Source organism: Puma concolor, chromosome D2 (assembly GCF_028749965.1).
Source record: "Puma concolor isolate L17-30 chromosome D2, mPumCon1.1.hap2, whole genome shotgun sequence".
In the NCBI taxonomy this organism is placed as follows: Eukaryota; Metazoa; Chordata; class Mammalia; order Carnivora; family Felidae; genus Puma; species Puma concolor.
Genome location: NC_141677.1, coordinates 72,600,773 through 72,613,344, shown reverse-complemented (window position 1 = coordinate 72,613,344; position 12,572 = coordinate 72,600,773). Strand labels below are relative to the sequence as shown.

At 44.5% G+C, this 12,572-nt stretch overlaps 1 protein-coding gene across 3 annotated transcripts in view; it reads left to right on the top strand.

The window, feature by feature from the left end:
- Positions 1–12,572, top strand: part of ABLIM1 (actin binding LIM protein 1) — a 301,274-nt gene that overhangs the window by 76,403 nt on the left and 212,299 nt on the right. Inside the window, exon 1 of one of the 3 annotated variants that reach the window (XR_015241853.1) lies at positions 5,172–6,616. The exons of 1 other annotated variant lie outside the window; for it this stretch is intronic. The gene's annotated coding sequence lies outside the window, so the exon portion shown is untranslated. Of the gene's footprint in view, positions 1–5,171; positions 6,617–7,300; positions 7,415–12,572 lie in introns of those variants that run through there. One more of the 3 variants, XR_015241864.1, reaches the window with a different exon arrangement.

Here is a 12,572-nt window from a genome sequence, read left to right as displayed (position 1 = left end):
GTAATTAGTGTAGAAATTATAAAAATCCAGACTCTAGCAGGGCGCCTGGGAGGCTCAGTCAGTTAAGCGACCGACTTCAGCTCAGGTCATGATGTCGCGGTTCGTGGGTTCGAGCCCTGAGTCGGGTTCTGGGCTGACAGTTCAGAGCCTGGAGCCTGGTTTGGATTCCGTCTCCCTCTTTCTCTGCCCCTCCCCTGCTTGCGCCCTGTCTCTGCCTCTCAAAAATAAACAAACCTTAAAAAAAATTTTTTTTTAAAAATCCAGACTCTAGTAAATCATTATGATTTAACCTAATCTTTGATCCTCTTGCCATGAAAGCAGGGTAGAATCTCTTCATTCTGCAATAATTTTCTTCCATTCAGACTTTATCTTCACCACTTTTTCAAAGGCACAGAAAGATCGGAATTCCCCACTTCCTACAGCTTATTTATATCGAATGAGTCACTGAAGAGAAATGCCTGTTGCGTTTGTAGGGGATACAGAATACCTTTTAATCCCCTGTTTCCCAGCTAGGCAGGTGGGTATGAGAGTCAACGCAGACGAAATGAAAAGGGGGTGAGGAGATAACAAGTCCCTTGCTGTCAACTCCTTAGCTCTGGGTGGACAACAGAGAATTCTGTTCCTACTTTTTGCCTCTTTGTTTGAAAAGGTTTGCATGCAACAGCAGATGTTGGCGAGGATGCGGAGAAAGAGGATCTCTTTTGCGCTGTTGGTGGCAATGCAAGCTGGTGCAGCCACTCTGGAAAACAGTATGGAGGTTCCTCAAAAAACTAAAAACACAACCACCCGACGACCCAGCAATTGCACTACTAGGCATTTATCCACGGGATACAGGTGTGCTGTTTCGAAGGGACACATGCACCCCCATGTTTATAGCAGCACTATCCATAATAGCCAAAGTATGGAAAGAGCCCAAATGTCTCTCGATGGATGAATGGATAAAGAAGATGTGGTATATATATATATACAATGGAGTATTACTCGGCAATCAAAAAGAGTGAAATCTTGCCATTTGCAACTATGTGGATGGAACTGGAGGGTATTATGCTAAGTGAAATTAGTCAGAGAAAGACAAAAATCATAGGACTTAACTCATATGAGGACTTTAAGAGCCAAAACAGATGAACATAAGGGATGGGAAACAAAAATAATATAAAAACAGGGAGGGGGACAAAACAGAAGAGACTTATAAATATGGAGAACAAACTGAGCATTGCTGGAGGGGTTGTGCAGGGGGGGGTGGGCTAAATGGATCAGAGGCACTAAAGAATCTACTCCTGAAATCATTGTTGCATGATATGCTAACCAATTTGGATGTAAATTTTAAAAAGTAAAAAATAAAATACAATAAAAAAGGAAGAACTCCATTGAAATATTTGTAACCTTAATAAATTGAATATTTCTTTATCAAGAAAAAAAAAGAAAAGGTTTGCATGAACAACATCCTTGATATTGGTTAGGTGGTAATTGTGGATTTTTTCAGCAGGACAACGGGGAGAAGGCTGAAAGAAGTTCAGACTGAGTCATTGCATCACATCTCACTATAGTCCCTGATCTTCTGCCTACACGCGGTCTTGAGAAAAAGTACTTTCTCGGCTTCATTTTCTCATCTGTTAAAGAGGAATTAATAACACCCGTCTTCTAAGTCCTTACCTTCTAACGTTGCTGTGAGGAAAAAACAGAGAGGCACGTGAGAAATGCTTATCATAGTCCCTGGGACAGAATAACCATTAGGAAGATAGTGGCCCCATTTCGGGGTCGTGGCAGCAGATGTCAGGAGGCATCATCACGCAGTGATTGGGATAAGCAGGTCAGGTGACGGAGCCCCACGTACTAACTACCGTGTCCCATCCAGCGTATTGTTTCATGTGAGGACTCCAGTGTCTGTGTGCTGGAGATATCGTCTCAAATCCTTTTTGACAAATAGTGGCCCCCGCCCCCCGCAAAAAAAAGGAATAAAGAAAGGGAAAATAAAAAGAGAAAAAGAAAGAGAGGGAGGAAGGAGGAGAGAGAAAGGAGAGAAGAAAAAGCTGACAGAAAATATGGGCAAACTCTGTCAGCTCTCACGTCTTCTGATGTAGATAGACCAGGAGATAGACCAGGTTATTAGTGGCCTGCTTTCTAGATTTAGAAGACAGCTTGGTGATTTGCCCAGGATCGTTGGTGAGTTAGCAATAGAGCCAGGTCGAGCATTTGGGTCTTCTGCCTCCCCCTGGTCTAGTGAGTGTTGATTGGCAACTCCAACCTGAACATGGAAGGCTAAGGGCATAAGGTGTGGGGAGCAGTCTGCCATGTTGGTTCTCCCCTCACCGCAGCCCTAGCGGAGACCAGCGCCAGCCATCGGCTGGGTCTCTTTGTGAATGAGATTAGTTCAGGAGAATCTCATGAAAACAGAAGATGGCTCAGAAAAATGATTCTTTCAACATCAATAATAAGAATGCCCCTCCTCCCTGTCCCCCGTTCCCCACCACACACATTTTTCCATATTTAGACTTTTTGCAAACAAGCATTAGCAGCCGTTGGGTATATGCTAACTCTTCTAGTGCTAAACTCGTGTTTTGGATCAACCCCCTCATAATTTCAGGTGTGGAGATGGCTTGGCATTTTCTCTGATGTAACGATCCCTCCCTGAGCTGTTTTAGGATTTGTGAGGAAACTTTTAGCATCCAGAGCGTGGCCTCTGATTCAGAATCCTTGTGCCCAAGCCCCAGCTGTGTCTCTCACGGTGGGGGGGAGTGACCTTGGACAATTTCTTTAACTTCTCTCGGCTTCAGTTGCCTCATCTTTGAGATGGAGATGGTAACGGGCCCTGCCTCGGAGAGTTAGAAGAAATCCGTGAGGGAGTCTCTGTTCAGTGCCTGCAGAGAGTGAGCTCAGTAAATGTGAGCTATGACTAGTGATGAGGCTGTTCTATCTGCAATTTACAAAGCTGATAGACATGACCATATGTAATCTGCGTTGATACTATTTTAGTAAAGCCCGTAAAATTTCATTTCCCGTCGTAACGATCATTACATGGGATCCACCTGGAGATCATAAGCAGAAACTAGGCTTGATAGTACAGAGACAGTCGTGTGATGTCAAGACCGTTTCTAGATTCAGCCACCAGCAAGAGCGCTTTGTGTTTAAGAGCTGAGCGAACAGCGGCTTCTTTTAGTTCTTAAAGTTGATCCTTCCAACGGAGTCACATCGCTGAGCTTGGAATGGCGCCAGCGATCCGGGCTGCTAACAGAGTTATCATCAGAATCCAAGCTAAGGGAAATGACAAGTGAGTTCTTAACTTTTTTTCCCCTATGCCTTTCTAGTTAGGGTCTGGAAGGGCCTTCTTCCTTATTGAATACGACCTTTGAAGAAATGTAGTTTGCGTCTTTCCCAACGGAATCAGCTTTCATATGGAATTCAATTTGCTGTATGTTTCTTTCTCTTCTGCTGAGTTTGAAAGGTGAGGTCAGGGCCCCGTGAATGTTTTGCTCCCGATAACCTGCTATTTTTCTCTCTCAGCTCTCGTCGTAAATTGTATTATGGTAGGCCTCATCTCCTTGGCCAGGTCTTTTAACGTGATCTATTGTCAGATGTCCTGTTTGCCAAGAGAACATGGGCATCTCTGTCACCAGAGTGTGGTAGCATGGCTGGGGACCGCACCTTCCCTGCAGACGGAGCCAGGCACTGTGGCCCGTTGAAGCCCCCCAAACAGCAGAACTGAACATTCCCAGGCAGAATTGACCTGCTTGTACATTCTCTGCAGCCTTGAGAAAGTCCCTAAATGCCTCTGGCTTTCAGATTTTTCATCTCTGATGCTATGAAGTGAGTGATCTCAAAAATCCCATCTAGCATTCTTCCTATGAACGGCGTGTTGTGCTAAGTTATGATTTGTGCCGGGGTTAAGGTTCTCTGGCCAAATAAATTTAGGAAATGCTTCTTACCTTATTCTTCTCTTACAGAGTTAACAACGCACACATGCCTATTAATGTCTCTGAGAAGTCCTGTGGTTAAGAAACCTGTCTAACGATGCACAATCAAGCATTTCTTGACTGTAGGTGAATACGCAAATAAAAGCGTTTTTTACTTATTAATTTTGCTGACTGATGACCGCTTTCCTGGGAAGAGTTTCAAGGGGTTCTGAGGGAGACACTTGTACTCCAGGTTCCTAAAGGACTGATACAAGGAAAAGAACACACAGCAGTATGTCTGATCTTCAAATGACCTTGTAGAAGTACTGTTGCCATGTTAATTAGAAAATCATCGTGCATTTTAGTTTCTTATTATGTTTTCAGTTTATTTGTTTACTTTGAGAGAGACAGAGACAAGTGCGAGTGGGGGAGGGGCAGAGAGGCAGAGAATCCCAAGCAGGCTCCGAGCTGCCAGCACAGGGCTCGATGTGGGGCTCGGACCCACGAAACTGCAAAATCAGTACCTAAGCCGAAACCAAAAGTCAGACGCTTAATCAACTGAGCCACCCAGGCTCCCCTGTTGTTGAACATTTTAAACAGTCTTTAAGCAGTTGGTTTCTGGATTCTAATAAATCACAACTATCGGAAGCCAAATCTGGGGGGTTCATGGCTTGGAAGGAACTACTTTATGGGCTAACTGTTCAAAACGCCAAAGTTTCAATACTGGATTGCCCCCCACCCCCGGCCAGCCTTGCGTTGCAAAAAGGAAAGAACCCATGTAAGTTGCTTTCAACTAGAGTCCCGGTTTGGCCCCAGAAAACAGGTTGCGCACGACACATGGTTTCTCCTCCCCCCTTTCCTTTAAAATCCAGTAGGAATCAGAATCTGAGATTTCAAGAGAGTAGAAAAAACCAGCTTCCATTACATTTGAAACAAAGCTTATTTAAAAAAGAAAAAAATGTAGTCGTGGGGCACCTGGGTGGCTCAGTCCGTTAAGCGTCCAACTTCGGCTCAGGTCATGATCTCGCGGTCTGTGAGTTCGAGCCCCGCATCTGGCTCTGTGCCAACATTTCGGAGCCTGGAGCCTGCTTCGGATTCTGTGCCTCTCTCTCTCTCTCTCTCTCTCTCTCTCAAAAATAAACATTAAACAAAATTTATTTTATGCAGTCATGAAAGACTTTTGTTCCATCATTTGGTAGAATCCCAAGACACTCACCAAAAAAACATTCGGGTGAAGCATGAAATCACAGTCATGAGAATGTTAGGCATTAGGCATAATCAGAAGATTTCAATCAATGTGACTGGCCTTTCGGCAGCAGCTGACAAAAGTCAGCTCTGCAGATGCCAAGCATTTTATCGATGAGTGGTCCAGTTGTGATACCGTGTCTGGCGCCTGGTGCTTCAGCCAAGTCAGGAGGACATTATCAAAGGCACAGAGTTCCAGGCAGTGGCCTGGACTAGGAGGAGGGCCGATGGGGTAATCCAGGAGCATGGCTATCTCCAGAGCCATTTCAAAACAAAACCAAAAAGCCACCTACACGAGGAAGAAAGTAAGCTGGGGACGTGCAGTTAATCAAACTTTGCATTGAAACAAGTGATCCTGTGGTCTTTCCTTCCAGTGGATAGATTATGGGCTTTCGATTAACCTGATATCTCAGAATGGGTGCTGGTGCCTGTGTCTTTATGACCGTTATTAAATGTTTACCCTCACGCTTAAAACAATTAGGCCAGTTTCCTTCCTCGTGGCCCCGTAAATGTATCCGACGCTGGGGATATTTATCCGAAGTGTCTTTTTCCATTTAAACTGTCTCCTCATAACGTTTCCATTTTGCAAAAGCCCTGGTGTTCAAAAAAGGCTGGACTGTGGGTGGCAGGTAATCCAACCCAGCATCAGGGCATTCTGGACTAAAGGGAAAAATGCCTCTTTCCTGAGCCTTTCCGGATGAGGTCATTGTTTTCAGACAGCCTGTACCTAATATAAACGGGCTCAAAGTCCATGGCTTGCCTCATACCAGTGTTTTGTCAGGGAACAACATCCAAAGCCACGAGGAATAGTCAGGCTGCTACTAAAAGGAACCCCCCGGAGTTATAGTATTTTTGTTAAATCCTTGTATTTAAAAAAAAAGCAGTAAGAGCCCATCTGGTGAGATAATAATTTATTAAGTGAAAAAAGAAGGCAGAAGGCTTGGGAAGATCAATCTTTTCTCTCTTGGCCTCATGTGTTTGAGTTATTGTGAAGTGACGGGGACCAAAATCTGGATTCTGGATTGTGCAGAATGGAGGAAAATCCGAGGACTATTCCGGGCGTGTTTTAATGGTGGCTTCCCAGGAAGGAGGGTTTTCTGCAGGTGTGATTTCAGGTGAATGGATGTGTTCTTAAGACTGGTCTTTAGAATTGGTAGGAGACAGAGCAGGGAGAAGGGGGTGAGGATTCTGTATGGGAGGAAGGATCTAGAATCCTGCAGGAAACTTCTCGTTCTTCCTGAGCTGGCTGCGGCACACCCTCTGGATGGCACACCCCTCTCTGGAGTCCAGCTCAGCCCACGAACTCCTGGGAGGAACGCCAGGGCGCCAGCCTTTCCTTTGAGGAGTGGATGTAGTCCTTCCGTGTGCCCAGCCACCTCGCGAAGAAAAGCTGAAATCTTAGCTCTAAGGTTTGTGCATGTAAATGACCTGGAAGCAGACTGAGTTCATGGATCCTCATCAAACGGTCGAAGACAACCAAGGTTTGTTTGACTGTTCATTTTGTAAACCTGGCCACATGTGCCGCCTGGGGTAGACCACGTCTTTAGAGATGGGGACAGGGGCGTCTGGGTGGCTTAGTCAGTGAAGTGTCCCACTCTTGGTTTGGCTCAGGTCATGATCTCACAGGTTTGTGGGATCGAGCCCGCTTTGAACTCTGTTAGCAGCACAGAGCCTGCTTGGGATTCTCTTGCCCTCCCTCTCTGCCCCATCCCCCTCTCACTCGTGTGTGTGTGTGTGTGTGTGTGTGTGTGTGTGTGTGTGTGCACGTGCGCGCGCATACTCTTTCTGTCTCTCTCTCTCAAAATAAATAAATATTAAAAGAAAAGTAAAAAAAAAAAAAGGGAGAGATTCAGGGACATTTCCATTGGTTAAAATAGTTTTATGCTTATTATAATACGTTAATACTCTGTTTATGTGCATAACATATTTTTGTATAAAATACATATATATTAATATAATGGGGTTTTACAACCAACATGAGTATTTTGTAGCAAGAATCCAGCTAAATTAAATTAACTTTAGATTGGTTTGTTGAAGCGCATTTTTTTTTATTAAAAAAAATTTTTTTTATGTTTAATTTTGAGAGAGAGAGAGAGAGAGAGAGGAGAGTGACAGAGCGTGAGGAGGGGAGGGGCAGAGGAGGAGGGAGACATAGAATCTGAAGCAGGCTCCAGGCTCTGAGCTGTCAGCACAGGGCTCGAGATCATGACCTGATAGAACGCTTGAAGACTGAGCCAACCCAGGTGCCCGGAGCACTTTAAAAAGAGCCCTTAGTGACTGTGAGTAAATCTGTGATTCCCCTTTCTGTTCCTGTACTCTCTTTTTCTTTTATAACCCATTTCCATGACAATACTTCTGTGTTAACCTAGCTTTGAGATGAATTCTTTCCTTTTTATGAAGCAGTTTTTCTGCCCCTGCCTGAGGCACGTAGGTGCTTTGATTTTGGAGGCCATCTCTAGAAAGCTTCCCCTTACAGTTGTGTTTTGTGGGAGTTTGTTCCCCGGTGAGGCTGGCTTCAGGAGTGACCCAGCTTATCCTGATCAGCGTCGCCAGGGACTGGCAGACAACTCCCCAACTTCAGAGGTGGCCCGACACAATCTTTTGGGCTGCTCCATCGAAACCAGCAGACTGTGTCGATTCATTTGATGCTTCTTTTGAGGCTGGACCCCTTAAGATAAGGGATGGTGACTTATTTTGGCTTCTGGCGAATAGGCTGGTGGGTAAATCCGTGGAAGGCAGATACGCCCTGGACCCTCCCACCTTCACTTGTGATCACGCTGCTCTTCTCGGTTTACCAGGCCCTCCAGTGAGCTCGGGTTTGCCTTCCTACCCAGGACAGGTGGGACCGGGGAGCCCGGCCACATTGCACTTCACAAGTACACTCTTGTTGAGACACACACAGGGACCGCAGGTTGGCACACTCTATACGTGATGAAGTGTTCGTGCTGGCTTCTTGTGCCGCGAAACTTTCTCCGGCAAATGAACATTATTTTGAAAGACGGCGCTGACTTAAAAATCTGGAAATGTTTCATATTCTTTATTGACCTGCCTTAGACCTTTCCTGGGAAGACAAAAGTGGACACACATCAGAATAAGAACGTTTAAAGCTGACAGCGGGCGGTAAGCCAGCTGTGCCAAAACTAGTTCCCCCTAGGGTAACATCACCTGATGTCACAAAAGGCCCCTAAATTCTTGGGTAATCTCTGGGCTCTCCTCAAAGATAGAATCTAAATGCTAATGATGATACCGTACATATTAATGAGTATTAATGTATTACTAGTATTCAGAGTTGGAAACTAGGATTCTATCCCTTCTCCTAAGCGAAAGGGATAAAATTAGAAGATCTCAAGATGTCTGCATGTCTCTATTTGAATGAACTTGAAGCCCTCTGTTTTCCCTGGACTGTAAGAAGAGTGGATGTTAGTTTTGATTTCCAGGAAAGATAGGGCAGGTTTTAGAAAATCTTACGTGATAGATTATAAGTAAACAGAGTGAGCCATATATCTGATTATATTTTTTGAGGTCAAACTGGCGGGAGGGGTGGGGGGAAGAAATTTCTTCAAAAGAATTTCATTTCTTTTTTCCTTTTTTTGACTACTCTCTTTCCACTCCATGGCATATTTTTAAGGGATTTGGAGTCTTTCCACTTGCTGCCAGCTGGAATTTACAGAAAGTGTATCTCTAGAACACTCAACAGTTGACTTGAATCTCGGTCATAATTAAATTGGAAGGTTGGCAGATTATTCTGAGACTCAAAAACAGGCACACCTTATGTTTGAAACAGAAGGAGTTTCACTACTCTGCATTGTTTTAAAAGTGTTCTCCATTGGGAAAATTGATAATATATTTTAATTACCTATTTTTTAAAGAGAAGGATATTCTGAATGGCTATGTAACGAACAAGTTTAACCATGCTTAAATTTTGTCTCTTATTCTTGTAGCTGGATCCCTCCCTGATGCTTGAAAGTTTTAACAAAGCTTTCCCTGCCCACCCATCCCTCTTTAATAAGAGTACATCATCCCAGGGGCGCCTGGGTGGCGCAGTCGGTTAAGCGTCCGACTTCAGCCAGGTCACGATCTCGCGGTCCGTGAGTTCGAGCCCCGCGTCAGGCTCTGGGCTGATGGCTCGGAGCCTGGAGCCTGTTTCCGATGCTGTGTCTCCCTCTCTCTCTGCCCCTCCCCCGTTCATGCTCTGTCTCTCTCTGTCCCAAAAATAAATAAAAAACGTTGGAAAAAAAAAAAAAATTTTAAAAAAATAAAAAAAAAAAAAAGAGTACATCATCCTGTCCTTTCTCTCCTGGCACACCTTAAAAGCAATTAGCTAGTTAGATGACTTGATTTACTACCTTCTGCTCTAAACGATATGCTTACAGCTGGTGTTTGCATACAATTAATAGTACTTTAGGCATTGGAGACACCCAGCCCTCTCTTTTGTATTAAAATCTAACCGTTGGGGCACTTGGCTGGCTCAGCCAGGGGAGCATGTGATTCTTGATTTGGGGGTTGTGGGTTTGGTTTGAGCCCCATGTTGGGTTAGAGATGACTTAGAAATTAAATCTTTTAAAAGATCTGTTTGTTGACATGTACCTCTCCATCGTAACATATTTTAAAGGTCGGGGTGATAGTCAGGATATCAATTCAGAACATTGGGATTTTGCAGGGCCTGTCTCTAAATGCCATTCCTTTCCAAAAAGGGGGGAAAGGGCAACGTGCTGATGAACACGCGCCTCTTAGATTTCATCTGAGAGGGTGGAATGCTGGACAGGTTTTTCTGCTTTAAGAGGCAGTTACAGCTGCCACAGCAAATGAGCTCTGCCAAGGTCGGTGACCAGTGGGTCAGTTAGAGCATGACATTGCCAGGGACGTGCCCCAGCAGTGGGAGCGGGCCGCAGGAACACTGGCGATTGGGTTTTCATGGAACAGTCGACAACAGAATGGGCCTTGAGAGGTCTTGTCCCTGTCTCTCCTCCCCCCCTGCACTCGATGCTTGCAAGCTCCCTAGCTTCTGACTGCACCACATTACCTTGACCGCCCTTGAAGACCACGTATCTTGAAGATCTTAATAGAATAGAAACTCCCTGAGCCTGGTATTACTCTTCTTTATAATACTTTTCACGGGAATCATACCTCATGCTGACACATGGATTAAAGTGGTAGAGAGAGCTAGAAGGTGAACTGGGCTGCACCGTGTTCTTAGAAAAAAGGTCACTGTGTTAGTGGGGTGTATTATTTTGTGGAAGGCACATCTCTGGACTATTTTTAAGTGACTTAAATGGTCTGTTTTCCCTATTTTTCCTATATAAGGTGTTGTTGGCTATGTGAACCCTCAAATGCGTGTACAGATTCATGAATTTAATTAGCCATTTTACTTTTGAGGCTCTTGGCCCCACCCATGTCTCCTTTCTTTCTTTTTTTTTTTTTTTCAACTTTAAAGGCACTCTCGCTGTAATAGTTTCTCTCTAATTGGTAGCTCTTCCTTCTCGAGGAGGGTCTATTGATGTGTCATTGAGCCCTCCCTGGACTTGGCAGGAAAGCAGGTCTTTAATGTTCTCTGTGTTATCATTAATTTACTAAGCATCTCTCAGCAGGTGGCAGGCACTGTGCTGAGGAGCTAGGTACTGTGCAGGATAAATCTCTGTCATTCAGAATCTATACCCTTGGAAGGACCACTGGCATTATGAGCCAGAGATGAGCGGGCCACCTAACCTACATGATAAATTAACAAGTGCCTGATTAGGGTGAAGAATGCAAGTGTTGGAATATAAGGCGAAAGGGGAGGGAGTCACCTAAGGAGATTCGGATCCTGGGAAGGCCCAGGGGTTCTCTGGGATAGAGATGAGTCCAGTGGTTTTAAGGGTCGCAACCTGACCACAGATCTCTTCTCACCATGGCTCTAGCACGGGGGAAGTTTGCCTCTTGTTCTCAGGGACCATCTGTGCCCATCATTACTGCCAGTGCCACAAGGATTGGGGACTTATTTTCCCCTTCCTAAAAAGTGGTATTCTTTGAATTTCCAGGTTATTTTTTTCTAGCGTAAACCTATAATTTTGGAGTTGCAGAAGGAAAGCAGGTTACTTCTGGACACAGTGTCAAGCTCTTGAGCTCTAGGGACAGAGAGATTTGGTTCCCATCATGGCTTGGATACCTACTATCTTGAGCAATGTCTTAATTTCTCCAAGCCTCAGTCTCCACCTCTATAAAATGGAGCTAATAGTACTACCTGCTTTATTAGATTGTGGGCATTAAATGAGGATGTTTATGTTCATAAAACCCACAATACAATGCCCTGCGTGTACTAATGAATGACTTATGGAGCGCCTGGGTGGCTCAGTCGGTTGAGTGTCCGACTTCGGCTCAGGTCATGGTCTTGAGGTTGGTGAATTTGGGCCCCGCGTCGGGCTCTGTGCTGACAGCTCGGAGCCTGGAGCCTGCTTTGGATTCTGTGTCTCCCTCTCTCTCTGCCCCTCCCCCACTTGTGCTCTGTCCCTATCAAAAATAAATAAATGTAAAAAAAAATAATAATGACTGACTTCTATGGTTACTGATTGTAGTTTCACCTGAGAAATGTAGATGCTTCCAAATTGTTTATTTTGTTGAATAGTGCTTTGGAATCCAAGCCCTTGGTTCTAGTTTGGTTTTATTTTTATGTGTGCATTTTATTTTATTTACTTTTGATTATGCAAATTGTTCGTGCAGAAGCTTTTGCTGTAAACATCTCAAACAGTGTAGGAAAGGCAAAAGCTTCCCTTGACCACCATCCCAAACCAAGGGGGTAACTAGGATTATTGGTTATATTTATTTATTTTATTTTCATCAAAGTAATTCATGCTCCTAGTTTTAAAAATGAAATAGTGTCTTCTCCCATGCACGGAAGACAGAGGAATGACAAGCCAAGGATTCCAGCGTGTTTCTGGCCTGACTTCCTGGGATGACGCATCCCTCCCTGTTCCTAAGTTCAGCTCTTTGTGTATCGATTTCAGTAGTTTCTTTGGACACAGGACACACTGTGGTTTTTAAAAGTTGGGGGTGCCATTTCTTGCCTTTGTGTTTTAGACGTTGTCAATTGTTAAGAGTAGAGAAGAGTTAATCCTAACCTTGCGTTTGTAGTAAATCAACGGATAATGTCGACAATGAAAAAACAGTATCAAGAGACGGCCATGCAGGGGCGCCTGGGTGGCGCAGTCGGTTGAGCGTCCGACTTCAGCCAGGTCACGATCTCACGGTCCGGGAGTTCGAGCCCCGCGTCAGGCTCTGGGCTGATGGCTCAGAGCCTGGAGCCTGTTTCCGATTCTGTGTCTCCCTCTCTCTCTGCCCCTCCCCCGTTCATGCTCTGTCTCTCTCTGTCCCAAAAATAAAATAAACGTTGAAAAAAATATACATATATATTTAAAAAAAAAAAAAGAGAGAGACGGCCATGCAAACATCTTATTTAGAGAG